Here is a 5,738-nt window from a genome sequence, read left to right on the forward strand (position 1 = left end):
ATTATCGGTGAATCGAATCACCATAATAAGCATCCAAGTAGTCGCCTGACGTCAAACATGACGTGAAAATTTGGTCATTTTCTCTGAAACTCTAGACTACCATAGGTATTCTTTATGGGCATTGTATAATATTTTATCATGTGTATATATTGTTTATAATTTGCGTTAATTGCATTTTTAATTGGGTTGCTGTTTTTTTTTTTGAAATATATGACATTTTTATGGGCATCTTTTTATCAGCCACCTCGTGGGGCATTTTGCCTGTTGTGGCGTCGTATTTGTATATGAATGACGTTAATCAAAAAAAAAAATCACGTCATTTCAAAGTCACTTAATGACCACGAACAATAAAGGTCAGGAAATAACGTGATTCTTGATGACCTTAATGAAATATCAGGTCATTTCATGACCTTATTAGCCATGAAGGTCATGAAATGACGCGTTTTATCATGGCGTGAATGATTTTGCGTCATAAAAATCACGAATTTCTTTTCAACTGAAAAATTCTAGTTCCGCATGAAAATATCAAAATTATCCAAAATATTTGTTAATGAACCTTCAGAGGGTGTTTCAAAATTACCCTAGGCCTATTCGTTACTGGTTGTCACAAGATAAATGAAGTACTTTTAATTGCGATTTGGTTTGAATGGAAATGTAAAACTTTTCAATGAGTAATTGTTCATATAAATTTTTCAACTCGTTATATAAATTATAATTGCATCCGTATCATGTTTTTTACGGAAGATCAGAGAATCTGTGAAATTGAAAAAGATGCAACGAATTCTTTGACGTGTACATTGAACTACAAAAATGAATTTTTTAAATCTTTTATTTTTCGAGAATTATAAATAACGCAAATAATTATATTTATAATTATATTACTATATTTTTCAAGGATAAAAAATAAAAGATCTTTTACAAGATATACGGAAGACTGGAAGTCTTCCGTATATCTTGTATTAACAAGTGGAGAGCGACATTCATGTCATAAAAAGATCTTTTATTTGGCAGTTATTTTTTCGTTTTTTATTGTTACATAATCACGCTACACGTTTGTGTTTTCCTAGCGAGGCGCATCAGATCAGGGCGGCGATATAAAGTATATGGCTTTGGCAATCAGCTACTCTGTCGTCTGCATGATCCGGTTTGAAGGGAAGGGAAAGAAAACACACAAGAGTGAAGAGAATATCAGCAAGACCGCGGCGCACGACGCATTTGACTCCTCCAGAATCAATCGACCAATCAAAAGCGCTGTCGTCAGGCGTATTGCGCTCTGTAGGAAAACAGTCATGCTGCTTTTCTTACTGGTGAGTGGATGGCATGTCGCGCTGGTTGAATCACGTTGCGCGTGGCTCAGGAAACCTGCTCCAAGGAAAACCCGACTTAAGATAAATAAGGAGAATCCTCCACGAACGAACTAGGTTCGAGTCCGACCTGCACCAGAAAGTCATTTTTTTTCCTTCCCCCCCCCTCCATCTCTTCGAATAGCGCCATCTATCTTCTGAAAGTTGAACTATTTGCAAATGATCATTTTTGACGTTTCCAAAATGGACATAATGACCATTTTATCATGTGATGTTTGAGACATTTTATGACTTCCAAAAAACGTTTTTATTGACGTCAGGTGACAACTTGGGTGCCATCGGCTAAACTCAGCAAGATTGCTTAACGGTAATATAACTGATCAATACTTTTAAAGTCTTCATTAAATAACATTGTATAATTACTTCTACGATAGCGTGAGATACAAAGCGACAGACTGGGTTCAAATCTGACCTGCGAAGGTCATTTTTTTTCCTCCCCCGTTTCTTCAAATAGCGCCATCTATCTTCTGGAAGTCGAACTATTTGCAAATGGTAATTTTTTTGACGTCATTTTTGACGATTTCAAAATGGACATAATGACCATTTAATCACGTCATGTTTGAGACATTTTATGACTTCCAAAAAACGTTTTTACTGACGTCAGGCGACAACTTGGGCAGTATAGCTTATATGTTCGCTGCACGAAAATAAACCATTGGAAATATGCAAATCATAGTCCTATAAAATGCAGGGTAAACGATTAACAGCTCGTTTCTGAATTTTCGTGTTACTAATTTCCGCAAGCTTTTCGTTGTGATGGTTAAAAGGCAAATTTCTGTGAGCATAAAATTTTTTAATGGATTAACTATTTTTACGAGATAGATTTTTCGTGATCTTCAGCAATTTCAAGGCATTTTTCCACGAAAGTTTGAAGTATTTTTCATGATTTTTAGAGTTTGAGGCATATTTTCTTATCGGGGCTACAATTGGGGGTGAGATTGGTGCATCGGACTAGAGGGGGGGGGGCGCAAATTTCATCCTTTCAACATTACTAGGGGGTGGGGTGCCAAAATGCGGGCTTAACCTGGCTGACCAAGCATCTACTTGCGACCCTGTTTTTGAGCATTAATTTACATATTTCAACAGAACAATTTAGAGCAGTGGTTCACAAGTTTTTGATTCGAGGAGCCATTTGCGATCTTATATAGGCATGGCCCCACATCCTGTAGTGGGGCCCCTAGGCTGGGATCTTTTGTGGACCCCTCGGTCAGCCTTTAACGGGCCCCTTCTGTATACAGAATAGTAAAGACCTTATAAACTAGATTAAGCAAGAAATATCTTTTCTGGCTTAATTTTAAATTGATAATTTTTCAACGATATTTGCAAAAATTGACAATTTTACTTTGCTTTGGCATCGTTTTTGGCAATGATTAGCGATTTTTTCGGTGATATTAGTAACAAAGTGGCAATTTTATTTGTGTGCCTTTTGGAATCATTTTGTGCAGTGATTGGCAATTTCCATCGAGCTTATATTACTAAGTAATAAGTAATATTAGCTAAGTATAAGTGAGCTCGATGGCAATTTCTCGTAATTTCCGCGAGTTTTCAGGTTTTTACCATCGCGCTAATATTATATACAGCGAGCATGACGTCGGCGGTCTCCGCCTTGGCAGTGCTGAGAAAGGTGTCCCCCAACATCTTCGTCGGATGTTTTGAAATTAATTATGGAATTATTTCTTTATTAATTATTATTTCTTTTATTACTTCTGGAGTAATTGCTTTAATCAATTCTGGATTTGTTTCTTTCGTTATTGCTGAATTAATGAGAGATAATTTTAGTTCCAAAATAAATAGAAGTGATAATTCCAGAATTAATGAGAGATTAGAAAAATTATAGAATTAATGGAAGAGATAATTCCAAAATCGATGAACGAAGTAATTTCAGCATTAATGAAGTGATAATTCAAATATTAATAAAAGCGGTAATTCCAGAATTAAAGTGAAAGATAGTTCTAAAATTAATGAAAAAAATTTTAGAATTAATGAAAGAAAAATTTTAGAATTAATGAAAGAAAAATTTTAGAATTAATGAAAGAAAAATTTTAGAATTAATGAAAGAAAAATTTTAGAATTAATGAAAGAAATAATTCCAGCATTAATGAAAAAGTGATACTTCCAAAATTAATGAGATATAATTCCAAAATTAATGAGATATAATTTCAGAATCAGTGAAAGAAATAATATCAGCGTTGATGAAAAATAATTTCAGCAATAACGAAAGAAACAAATCCAGAATTGATTAAAGCAATTACTCCAGAAGTAATGAAAGAAATAATTCCATAATTAATTTGAAAACATCCTAAACTATATGGATTGATGCAATTGGATAATATAAGACAATACGGAGACATTAATTCTCATTTTCGTGCTTGAGATGTAAATAAAAAGCTGAAATTAATGTCATTGCATGGATATCAACCTCAAAAGTGGGTCTGGCTAATTAATTTATATTTAATTTTCTGGGCTTCGTATCTCTAAGCGAACTCAATATTTCGAAAATCGAGAATTCAATTCAATTTTTAAAATTATTGATGCGGCGGAAAACCTCACTAAATTTCCGCAATTCTATGTTAAAATCGGCAATTTTAACATTGATCTCTATGGGAGATCGTGTTTGTTTTCACCGGATCACGTGGTATCCTTGCATTAGATGTAGACGACGTCGCGGCGGCTGGATGCTCCCTCCCGTAATACACTATCTACCAATAAGTATTTGGACACCTGTGATAGAAAAGAAAAACTAACTTTATTCAAAATCAATAGTTGGTAGAGCCTCCACGAGAGGCAATTACAGCGTGAATCCTTCGGGGCATACTTTCCACAAGTCCTTGTGTGACGGCTAGAGGTATTTTCTTCCACTCGGCTTGGAGAAGACATGTCAGTTCCTTCACCGATTTTGGACGGGTAGGGCACCCCTTGATTCGGCGATCCAACTCGTCCCAGAGGTTCTCGATAGGGTTCAGGTCTGGGCTCTGGGCAGGCCAGTCCATTCGATGAACCCCATTGGCACCATACCAAGCCTTGGTTAACCTCGCAGCATGACAGCTGGCATTGTCGTCCTGGAAGTAACAGGGGTCCACCCCGTAAAACTGCCACAACGTAGGAAGCACATTGTCATCCAAAATAGTGCAGTAGGAATCGGCGTTGAGCTTACCATGAATGGGGACCAAGGGTCCCAGTCCATACCAGGAGAAACACTCCCAGACCATAATTCCACCTCCGCCGAACTTGACTGTTGGTACAATGCATTCTGGCAGGAGACGTTCTCCAGGCAGACGCCAGACCCAGACCCTGCCATCCGAACGGTAGAGGGTGAACCTTGATTCGTCGCTCTAAAGAACCCGTTTCCATTGATCTACGGTCCAATTTCGATGTGCTTTGCACCACATTAACCGAGCAACGCGGTTGGACTTTGTGATCAAAGGCTTATGGGCAGCAGCACGACCATGAAAACCAATCAGATGTGCTTCCTTACGGATGGTATTCATTGAAACAATACTCCCGGATGCCTGTTGAAACTCCTCGCTGATGAGGGCCATCGGTTGGGTGCTTCTCTGGACAGCACCCATCAGTCTCTATCTCCCAATTTCGTTGGTCTGCCGACTCTGGGCAAATTCCGACAATCATAGCTTACCTTCCACTTCTTAATCACATAGGCCACTGTCGATTTTGGGTACTTCAGCTCGCTAGATATGTCCCTTAAGGATCGGTCATTTTTGTGATACCCGATAATTATACCTTTCTCGAAATCAGAGAGCTCCGAACTGCACGGCATCTTGCATGCGACTAATGCCGATGTTGTTTCCTACACGATATATACCGGCGGAGGGCGTGACGTATCTCAGGACCGCAGATATCAAAGCGCTTGAAGAGCTCTGCAAGCGCTTTGGCAGATATCGTCATTTGCATAGGTGTCCAAATATTTATTGGTAGATAGTGTATAAGCTCGATGGTTTTTACGGCATATTTTAGGTTTTTTACGGAGCTTATTCTGTCAGTTTTTAGGTCATAAAAATCCTAGCCCCATAATGACTATGGGCTAATCTCAGCTACGAATTGTCAGTTGAAGCTTTATGAACGTTTCGGACACGAGATGGAAGAAATGTTCAAGCCTAATCTTTCCTGTCGGATTGATTTCCCTGGTCTTCCAGTGGAAAAAAATTTCAACTAATTTTTTTTTCTTAAGCCAAAGGAAATCCCTGCTCGTGACAATTTTTTCGTCAACTTCATTTAAATATACTGCAGACTCTTTCCATTTACATGACTTTTTAAACTATTTACGAATTTATGGGACACTCTGTACATTGATTTTCATTTCAACCTTTCAGACAAATAAAACGGCAGATAAATGCGCAATGATCTACAATCCGTAAT

This window comes from Pholcus phalangioides, unplaced genomic scaffold (genome assembly GCF_987345545.1).
Source record: "Pholcus phalangioides strain wild (caught in Gottingen) unplaced genomic scaffold, Ppha-v1.0 ptg000015l_1, whole genome shotgun sequence".
NCBI classification, from domain to species: Eukaryota; Metazoa; Arthropoda; class Arachnida; order Araneae; family Pholcidae; genus Pholcus; species Pholcus phalangioides.